The sequence below is a fragment of the Paroedura picta genome, chromosome 11, assembly GCF_049243985.1.
Source record: "Paroedura picta isolate Pp20150507F chromosome 11, Ppicta_v3.0, whole genome shotgun sequence".
NCBI lineage: Eukaryota > Metazoa > Chordata > Lepidosauria > Squamata > Gekkonidae > Paroedura > Paroedura picta.
The window spans coordinates 17,823,383-17,834,724 of record NC_135379.1 but is presented as its reverse complement, the minus strand read 5'-3'; positions in this window follow the sequence as shown (position 1 = coordinate 17,834,724).

The window sequence follows — 11,342 nt, the reverse complement described above, 5'->3', positions numbered from 1 at the left end:
CCTTGATATTTTCTGAAATAGGCATGGAGAGGGTGGGAAGGGAAAGGGCCCCAGGTGGGCATGTACACAGCTAGGCTTCCCAACCATATTCTGCATGATCACACCTTTTATGGGGTTTCTTGAAGCCTGAAGAATGCTTCAGGGGTTCTCAATGGTTAAAAAAAAAGCTACAAAAGGCTGACTAATGCTTTCAGTGACACAGTCTATTGATGTAACAGAACTGATTTTTGCTATATATTCCCTGTCACGTTAGTCTGAGTCAGGGGTAGTCAAACTGCGGCCCTCCAGATGTCCATGGACTACAATTCCCATGAGCCCCCTGCCAGCATTCGCTGGCAGGGGGCTCCTGGGAATTGTAGTCCATGGACATCTGGAGGGCCGCAGTTTGACTACCCCTGGTCTGAGTGCTTGCACTCGAATGCTCATGCCCTGAATAAATCTCTGTTGGTCTTAAAGGTGCTACTGGACTCTGATTTTATAATACTTTCTTGATTTATCTTGTTCCTTCTTTCTGCATTGTGATTATTTACAGACCCATTTTCTTTTCAAAGGTGGGACCATCCCATTTTCATTCCAAAATCCACATTTGCGTAGGAATATACAAACCAGGAATATATCATTACAGCAATATCCTTTGTGCTCCCCCAAATCCGCTCCAAACACAGGAAAAGTGTACCCCCGAGCTGTTCCCCAAGGCTTGTGGTTAGGCTAGTGTTTTCAGCTTGTCGTGAATTAAGAGTGAATTAAGTCATGGCATAGTATTAGAATAAATCAGAGGGTTGCCTGCAGTTGAGCACCAAGCACAGATGCAAAACCTCTCCAAAGGGGTAAATAGACATCCGCTACTATCATGAGGTCTTCACTTGTTCTAAGAATTTTGTAGAGAGGAAACTGTTAATGAAGTTAGAAATGGCTATCAAGGAAAACTGAAGCGCTCTTGTAGGAAAGTTTGTAGACAAAAGAGAACACCCAGTTGACTGACCAAGGGGATGCCTTATTCCATATCTAGGACCATGCTGATACCAGAGAACTGAAGCTCACAGTCTTGTGTTTCATTTAAACCTTTTACGATTTGTGTGAACAAGGTGGGATCAGGCTACCTAAGAGCAATTGCTTCAAGCGGCAGGTTAATTAAAATAAAAAAGGTTCTGGAACTGGAGTGCTGGGAAATGTATAAAAGCAGATCTCCGCAGCTGGATTTCCCATTCCCAGCCATACAGATGATGGACTGATACCATAAAGCAGAACGACACCCTTCTAAATTCATCTATCGCCCCAGGAGAGATATGTGGAAAGATCTGGGCCTTTTAGCCTCTACAGCAGCCTTTCTCAACTTTCTTGCTGATCAGAAACCCCTGAAGCATTCTTCAGGCTTCGAGAAACGACAGAAGTGGCATGATTGTGAAGGATATGGTTGGGAAGCAGAGCTGGGTACAAGCCCACCCTGGGCCCCTTCCCACCCCCTCCAGGGCCATCATTCGCCATTTGGGGAAGGGAGCATGGGTCGGCATGACCAGAAAGGGGCATCAGCTTCTGAGATTCCAGCAAACTTTCCTGATACGGCAAGTTTTTAGATGGAGAGAGACTCCTCAAGCTTGGAAGGTGGCAGAAATAGCATAATTTGCGTAACCCTGACGGAAGTTTCACAGTTCCATAGGGCCTGCAAGATGGAGCTTTTCCACCAGGGATTTGGTTGAGGTCAGAGCCCCCTCCCCAGCTTAACCATGGCAGCAGCCTCCCTGTGATGCACTAGTGGGAGGTTGTGGGCTGGGGGTGGGTTTAAGGATTATTCTCTCACTACCCAGGATGGTATGGTTATAAGGTGTATTGTTTTATCATTTGACTGTGGGGTCTTATTGTAACTCACCACGAGCCAACTTGCTGGGAGTGGTGATAAATAAATAAATGAATGAATGAATAAATAAATAAAATAAATTAGATAGAAGAAAGGCTGGTTAAACCAGGTCACCAGGCAGCCCTGGAATTGCTCCCAAGACTCTCTGCCATCATAGGGACTGCTATATCTGGGGGGGGGGGGGGATATTTCTGCCCAGGGGTGGATTTTTATATTTTATTTTTGTTTTAGGGGGATTTTAATGTACATTTATGATTGTAACCCACCACAAGCCATGTAATAGGAGTGGTGGGATAGAATGAATGAATGAATGAACGAACGAACGAACGAATGAAAAAAATCCAAGCCTGCTCTACAGAGATTGGAAGGGTTGAGAGGGCCCGTACACTGAGCTCTCGAGGAAAAAGCCTTGTAGTTCTGCCTCCAAATTGTTACTTTTGGGTGGTGTCAGCAAACTGGACATTCATCCTGGTCCCAGTGAGTGTGTGGGTATGTGTGTGTGTGTGTGTGTGGGGGGGGGTGCAGACAAGGACCACTGTGAAAACAGCTGTTGGGGAGAATCCCTCCTCAGTGGGGGCCTGTTAACTCTAGAGGGCCTTTTCTTTGGTGACCCCCTCCCCCAACTGTGGAAAAGCTTTCCTCTGGTGACTTGCCAGGCATCTTCATGGTATGGTTTTTGGTGCCTGGTGAAAACATACCTCTTCACCCAAGTCTTTGTTATCTAGTTTCCTCTGTATAAGGGAGAGAGAAAGGGGGAGGGCTATGTTTTAAATGTTTTTAAAATATTTTTAGATAATTTTGTATTGTTATGATCTGCACTGGGACTTCTCGGTGAAGGTGCAGGATATAATATCCTATATAAAATATATTTTCTTCTTTCGGGCTCAGGTTTGACGCCCAGAATATATAGGTGGAGCAAGAACCATTTCCTTTGGCAGCTGTGAGTGTTTCTTGCCTGGCAGCCTGTCCCTGGCACTAGCATCTGGCTCTGCTGAGTTCCTTTTCAGGCTGCCCTGAGGCCCTTCCCTACTAAGAATCCGTACATGCTTTCTCCAAGGCATTGTCAAAAAATATTACAGGATGTCAAGGCTGGGACTGTATATCCTCTGTCACATGTTCGTAGCTTGGAAGAGCTGCTAATTCCCCAGAACTGTTGCTTTCTACAGCTTTCAACAGAATGACAAACAGACCATGAAGTTAGGACAGGATTTTTGATTACACCAAAGGCCTAGTGAGAACTGGTGTAATGGAGTAATTCAAGTGTTGTATCAAGAACTGGAGAAGCCCAGCTGTACATCCCCAGTTTGCCTTGAAAGCTGCCAGTCAATTTCTCTTCAGCTCTTGCTGATATGGATTAAACAAGGGAGGACCATATTGGAAATCCTTGGAGGAAGAGCAGAATCAAAATGTGCAATGCAGCACTGATTTGGTTCAGTTTATTTACATCTCTGTTCATTTGTCATTAAAAAAAAATTGACTGCCCACCAAAATTGCACAAAACACTTTTAAGTTATAGGTTTCCAGTTTCCTTGTGTAATTCAGGAAACAATCCAGACTGCATTACTATACCAGCAATATTTGATTTGTTTCAAAGGGATGCCCCATATGCTCTGCAGCCCATAACTGCTAGAACACAACTATCCTTTGCCCTAGGGATGGTCAAATGTCTGCTCAGATCTAAGGTGATTTTTAAATGGCCCACTGCACTATGCTTTGGATGCAGCCCAGTTAAAACCCTGCCTCTCTTCTGGTGCATTGAACCTGGAAGACCACCCAGATGGCTCAAATGTAGATCAAATGTAAGTCACACAAACATGTTAGTACTATTTTCTCATGTTAGGGGGAATGGGAGGGGGGAGGCACTGGGATGGAGATAGGTTTGGGTTTTGGGGGGAGGGGTTGTGGCCCCACAGATCATGAAGCCAGGCCCCTGTGTTGGTGGCTTCCACACAAGCAGGGATTTGTGTGAAGTGACTTTACAAATGGTTGCAGCAGTCTCAGTGAAACCAACCACAAATCACCCATTAAAAAGGTAGTTTGAACTTCCTTTCGATAGTAAACCAAATGGTGGTTGTGGCCAAAAGGAAACTTGAAAACCATGCTTCTAAAATCTAGATGTCGGTGACCGCTTTTACCATAAAGGAAGATGATCACATACTACAAACAGTATGCACAAACAAGTTTTTCATTAGTCTAGTTCAGGTGTAGTCAAACTGCAGCCCTCCAGATGTCCATGGACTACAATTCCCACGAGCCCTTGCCAGCGAAAGCTGTTGTATGCAAATAGCGAACGCTGTTGTATGCAAAGACTAGTTGTATGTAAATATTAAATAGTCCCCTCTTTTTCTTGATGGTCATACCTAAGAAGGGGGGGGGATACTAGTCTTCCTTTAAGGTAAGCACAGGACTCATTCTTGAAATGAGCTTGTAGGTTACAAATGTCTTAGCAAGCAAATTTAAGCTTTGGTTAAAAGCAGAGGCGGGACAGCAAAATTGCAAATCAAAGCACCAATATCTTTTCTGCAGAAAGGTATCCTTCAGACCTGTGAAGCATGCAGTCTGAAGAGTTTCTCTCTGCTAGCAATTAGAATAGAAACATAACATCACAGGGTAGACATGGGCCCTGCCGCTATGCCACTTACACACCTGCCTATTTCACTACCCTCCTGACTTCAGCCGCTGAACTTCAGAGGCATCAGGTAATGTACACCTTCATAGCACTGCCGCCGTAGGTAATAGTTACAGTAATTATACACAGGTAGGGGGACAGGATGCTGGGGAAAATCTTCTGCTGTTACTACCACTCCAGGAGTCAGCACCTGTTAGGATTACAAATGGAGCAAAAACAAAGCACCCAAGGGTTAAAACAGGGCTTCTTCATACTCTTTGGACTCCCCATTAATGCAGAAAACTAGGTAAAAGAACCCCCCCCCATCTGATATGGGACTGAACATGCTCAGAAGGCACAGATTTTGGGGAGCGGATGTGGGGGGTGGGGAGGTACACAGGAAGATGGGGAAATTAACCTGCATGCACCTGAGAGCTTTAGAATTTCTGAAAGTTCAGATTAACTTTATGGATAGATGTTGTTTTTCCTTATTTCTATATGATTTCAATGGGTTATTTGCTAAGGATGTTGAAAATCAAAGTATGCATCAAACATCAGAATAGGATTCCAATTATTTCAGTGGAATAAAATTCCTATTTATATGCTGCCTTCTGGAAATCTGTTTAGGCCAGTGCAGCTATATGTTTAATTTATTGAACTCTGTGCAGATAAATACTGCAAGATCAATACAGAGTAGAGACTCTGCACAGTCAGCATCAGATTTTGATCATTACTGTAGCTTCTTTTTACTTAAAAAGGTACATATGCCCTCCCATCCCATCCCCTCCTTTCCATTTCATTTCTCCTTCCTTTCCTGTTCCAATAAACCATACAAGTGAAGTAGTCAATTTGTGTTTCTTTAAAAAGTGAGTTTGATCCACTGTCAAATTGGAAACTTGTATTCTCCTACCATGATTTTAGTAGGAGTACCTGTTTTGGCAGTCACACTGCACAGACTGTAGGAAATAAATCAATCAGAACATCCTGGCCAGGAAGCACAGATGAAGGCTTCAACAGTTCTTTGTATGCCAAGCAGCTTTACTGGCATGCCTGTTGTTGTGGGGTGCATCCACGCCCACACCTCTTTCTGTCACCTAGGCCTAACACCCCTAAAATGGCCAAATCAGCATGTGAGTTTATTAATCCTGTAGGTGTGGTCATTTTGACTTGGAAACTTGGCATTAGAAATTGGCTGGAAGAGTTGGCCACTGTTAGCCTTGGGCATCTCAGAGGAAGAGGCAGACACACTGCTGGGCTCGGCTTCATCGTCAGGAATAGCATCACCATTTCCCATCACCTAACACGGGCATTCCAGCCACATAGGTGATGGAGGGAGGCGCCCTCTGCAAACCTTTTTCTGCAAAGCCTATTGGATTGCTCTGCAACCACCCCCATGAAGTAACTTTCTTTGTTCCATCCAAACTGAAATGAAATAGATGTTGACTGCCAACGCTTCATGGATGGAGCATGTGATTTTGCAAATAGTGCACACGGAGCTGCTGAAAAAGTCTGGCAAGAAAAATGCCGTGGGTTAGAATTCCAAGTTCTTCTGAAGGGCTTTCCTGTCTCAGAATTTTAAAGCAACAGAAGGAAGGTCTACTGCTCCCAAATGGATCCTGTCTGGCTAACTCAGGGGTAGTCAAACTGCGACCCTCCAGATGTCCATGGACTACAATTCCCATGAGCCCCTGCCAGCATTCACTGGCAGGGGCTCATGGGAATTGTGGCCCATGGACATCTGGAGGGCCACAGTTTGACTATTCCTGGCTGCAAGACATACTGGAAGTGAGCAGGCCTTGGATATTTCTACTCTTTGGAAAGTCGTCTCAGGAGAGTGTAATCAGGACTGGAAGGGCAACAAAGAAAGGAAACAGTCTCTGCTCTCACTGGCTGTTTTGGCCACTCAAAATTACTCATCGCCTAGCTGCTTCCCCCATATGGGAGGAAAGCTTCCCCCCCACTGACACTTGAATCTCTTCCTCCGCAGGGGAAAGATTCCAGCTGGGACAGATCAGTTTTGGGCAGAAGAACAGCTGGTTAGGAAAGAGTCCACAACTTCCTTCCCTTGTGACTGCAGCCTCTTCAGGTTTCTTTTGTTCTGCTTTTACTTAATTTTTTAAAAGATGGGAGGAAATACATACATTGGCACACAACATTGTCTCCAAATGCTGAAAATTACCACTTTTCCTCTCCGGAAGAAAGCAGGAAAGTGGAATCAGGTGTGCCCCACAAGGGACATAATCAGCAGCAAACCTTCAATCATTTGAAGCCCTATTGATTTCAGGAAGGATGATCCAAAGAGTGTCACCTGAGGGTTGCAACCATGGAAACGGAAGAGGGATTGACCCCGCCTTCAGGAGCCCTATGGCTATGCATAGCTGCAACAATACAACCCATGCAGCTGCAGTATGAGCCCTTTCACTATGCAGGTAGTGGCAACAGCACCCAAGCAAAGAACAAATTCAGGGAAAACACAGACTGGCCAGCAAATGGTTCGCTGGCAGTTAGAAAGTCTTAGAATAGCCTGTCATTGAGTCATCTGCATGGCAGTTCCTGTGCAGTCATTGCAGGGCATCTGGCAATAGTAATTCTGCAATGATAAATTACTCCCTTGCTTCCCTTATGCCTGAAACGCCCTCCACAAACCACATCTGGGATTCTACCTCTCCAAAATGCAATCTTTCACTCTCACCTCTTTTATGAATGATTAACTCCGGGTTAACCAAACCAAGTTTAAATGCATGCTCACGTTCCTCCCTTTTTATCTTGCCTCTCTTGTTAACAGTTCTATCCTGTACCCACCTCCCATCAGGAACACAAGAAAGCGTATGTAGGGCAATTACGGCTACCTAAGGCCATATCTGCTTAGCTTCAGCCAGTGTGTGAAGAAGGATGGGGTTTTATACCCCATTTTTCACTACCAGAAGTCTCAAAGCAGCTTACCATCACCTTCCCTTCCTGTGAGGTAGGTGGGACTGAGAGAGCACCGAGAGAACCGGGACTGGCTGAAGGTTACCCAGCAGGCTGCGTGTGGAGCAGTGAGATATCAAATACGGTTCTCTGGATTAAAGGCTGCAGTCCTTAACCACCACACCATGCTTTGCATGGTGTTAGAGTGTCAGACTAGAACTGAGGAGACCTGAGTTCAAATGACTGCTCAGGCATGTTGCTTGCTAGGTGACCTTGGGCCAGACACTCTCTCCCAGCCATCTGCCTTCAAGGGTTGTCACCACCAGGGCCTTCCCTGTGGGGGGTCAGAAGATGAAGGCAGCCAAAGCAGAGCTTCAGAAGACCCATGGTGGACTAGTTTCTCAGGGAGTATGTGATCCTTTTGCCTAGTGGTTTGATACAATTCAGTGGACTATTGCTTCTCTCTAAAAGGCCATCTGGCCAGGTGCCATCCAAAATGGTAAGATCAACACAAAAGCTTGCAGAACAATAGATTTATTAACTCGGTTTAATGGGGGCTTACCTTATTCTGCTCCTTTTTATCTTCATGACAACCCTGTGAGGTGGTTCAAGTTGAATGTGTGTGCTTGGCCCAAGGTCACCACTACACCACACTGTCCTTACCCTCTCTGTATTGACTTCTCCCCACCATCTTGTCCTTCCTACTTTGCCTCACATGATATGGCAGGATCCTTGCGGCAGGGCCCTGCAATTTTATTTTTTATTTGCAGGTGTCTGCTTTGCAAAGCAACATGGGTACTTAACAGCTCTGGAAAAAGAATACAATGAATCTGTAGCAAACCATTGCTCCAAAGAGAGAGCTATTCTAAGGTGACCAGATTTTAACATTGGTACAGCAGGACACCATTGACGGGGGGGGGGGGGTCTTGATTAAAATTTGGTCTATATGGAGCAACAAAAAATAGAACGCAAAAATAGTATTGTAATATATATATTTTAATTTCAACATAAGTACAAGTTGCTAGGTAACCGCAGATGTCCTTCCAAAAGTGGGACAATCTGGTCACCTTAAGCTATTCACATACCCTACAGCAAGAGACAGCGGATGGGTTATCTCATTTTATGCCCCAGCTTGCACAGATGATGGAAGCCTTGCTCTGGAGCCTCCATATTTACTTGCCTATTCCTCAGGAGGCATAAGATGGTTTTGGGCTTAGTAAAGGTTCTTACAAGGACTGTAGCATCATCATGGCAACCCTGTGCAGAGCTGCATGGATTGCCTTGAATTTGCTCAATTGTGGTGATTGCTATGCACTGATGATGAAGTTCTTGCCCTCAGGCTATGGATCAACTTGCTCATTCAGAATGATGCATAGGATTGGGCCACGGTCGGGACAGTTGATTCAATTGGCTTAGGTTGAGTAATTCGACTGGGTTTGTGTAAAGCAAGAATTACTGCATTATCAACATATAAGCCTTTGCAGAATCACACCCCTCTAAATCCATGGATTATATACTGTATCTGAATTGGCTAAATTTGGACCCAGCCATATGTAATTAGATCATGTAATTTATGTAAACTGTAAACTGCCTTGAGCACAGCAGCAGAAAGGCTGTATGTGTTAATTTATGCAGAGTCGCTTCACTCTTAACCTGTTGATTTCAATGGGTTTAGCGGAACTCTGAATAGGATTGCCCTGTAAATGCAGCTGCAATTGCAAGCATACCTGTTAGGGAGGTAGCCCCACTGAGCTCACTAGGACTTGCTTCTGAGCAGATCAGAATGACCCCTTAAGGCAGCCTTCCTCAAACTTTTTACCTTTGAGAAACCCCCAAAACATTTTTCAGTTTTTGAGAAACCCCAGAAGTGGTATGATCATGCCAAATATGGTTGGGAAGCACAGCTGTGCATACGCCCACCTGAGGCCCCACCCCTTTCCAGGCCCATCCTTGGCTATTTTGGGAGGGGGGGGTTGACATGACCATATATGGCCATGTCATTTCAGAAATGTCTAACAAACTTTATATATGTGTATAAATGAATTAACTCCCACCCATTCAGGAAACCCTTCCAGGGTTGTCAAGAAACCCCAGGGTTTCACAAAACCCTGGCTATGAAAGCCTGCCTTAAGGCTACACTCCCCCAAACACTTTCCCGGGATTAAGCTTCATAGAACAGGGGTAGTCAACCTGTGGTCCTCCAGATGTTCATGGCCTACAATTCCCATGAGCCCCTGCCAGCAAATGCTGGCAGGGGCTCATGGGAATTGTAGGCCATGAACATCTGGAGGACCACAGGTTGACTACCCCTGTCATAGAATACTTCCAAGCTTCACTGAATATTTTCAAGATGACCTGCTCCCTATGTGCAGAGTTACTCCAGTCTAAGCAGGGAAATCAGCTTTGCAGGAGTGTGTTGTCTGTAAACAGAAGAACCTTGAATAATTCAGCTACAAATTTTCGTGGCAACCCTTTCCTGAATTTTCAACATCACTACTTGATTGAGTAAAACAAAGTAACAGGGGATGTTGCCTGTTGCTAGGCAATGTTATTTTTCTTTAGGTTTAATTAAAAAAAAACTTTCAGAAGAATAGAGGAAGCCAATGCAACAAACCCCAGCTCACTCACTATGGAAATAGAGTTTCATATGGTTCATATAGTATGAATCATCTGGACAGCACATCCTTCCTGGTTAAGATGGGGCAAAAAGCCCATTAAGTGCTATAGACGTATAGTAAAAATAACATTTTTTTAAGCCTCACCAGTTGCATGGTTTCTGAAAACCCCCACCGTCATTTCCTCTCAAAACGGCCTGTTCATTTATTCAACTCAGTTGTGTGTGTGTGTTTAAGTAAGTTCACATGGCAACTGAAATAAAGTAGTGAATCAGTTTTGATATCTTTTGCAAAAGAAATTCTCCCTAGAAGAAGGCCAGGCAAGCCACCATTAATCACTAAAGGTCAAATGCAATTGAGTCTGGTCATTGCTTTCCAGATTTTAGCATTCCACTTAGGGGAGTTCACCTTGGCAACTTTAGGGCCTCCTTGCCCCAAACAGCAGACACTGCTTCTTTCGTCACCACCATTTAAGTAAGCCTCCAGTCCCGAGAATATTCCAGAAGAGGAGGGGGAAAAAACATGCTGATTACTAGGCAACCAGTTCTGGATTCAGGACCTCACAACCACACCATTCATTCTACCCTCTTCCCATGCCAAATCAGACATACAGGATGGATGTATACAACATTCCCCCAACAGATTTCTCAAAACTTGGAAGCAACTTGAGCAGAGAAGCAGTGGGGAAGAAGGGATACTTAACTCTTTGACAAATACACATTTAGAAAGGGAGGGGCATCAGCCAGTGGCCAATCCAGAGTAGGAGAATGGCTGGTGGAAAAAATTCTAATGCTCCCCAGCACAGCTTTGATGCTCTGGATGGCCCTGTCCCAAGCGGCTGCCATAAAAATGTTATCTACCACTGGTAAATTATTTAATTCATTTATCCCCCATCTTTCTTCCAAATGGGTTCCCAAAAGCAGCTTACATTATTGTCCTCTCCTCCATTTTTATCCTCACGACCCTGTGAAGTAGGTTAGTGTGAGAGGGTGTGACTGGCATGAATGGGGATTCGAACCCATCTCCCAGATGCTTGTCCAATACTTTTACTCACCACCCCCACTAGCTCCCTAATGTCAACGGAGCTTCTAGATTCCACCTCTCTTCCATGAATAGTAGTGGCCATTGTGGTTCCGAGATATTTCTGACCTACTGAAGGACAAGAACTCACCTCAGCTCGCTAGAAAATAACTAGGAATCTGCTTATGAATGAATCTGCCTATACCTCCCTCACCCCAGCAAAGCAGCCGCCTTATACCTCAAGGGCATCAGTGTGAAGTCCTACAAACCGCCGGCTACACGTCCATAAAATCAAACATGAGTCCAACCATTTCTGCTACCAGCTTTAAATAAA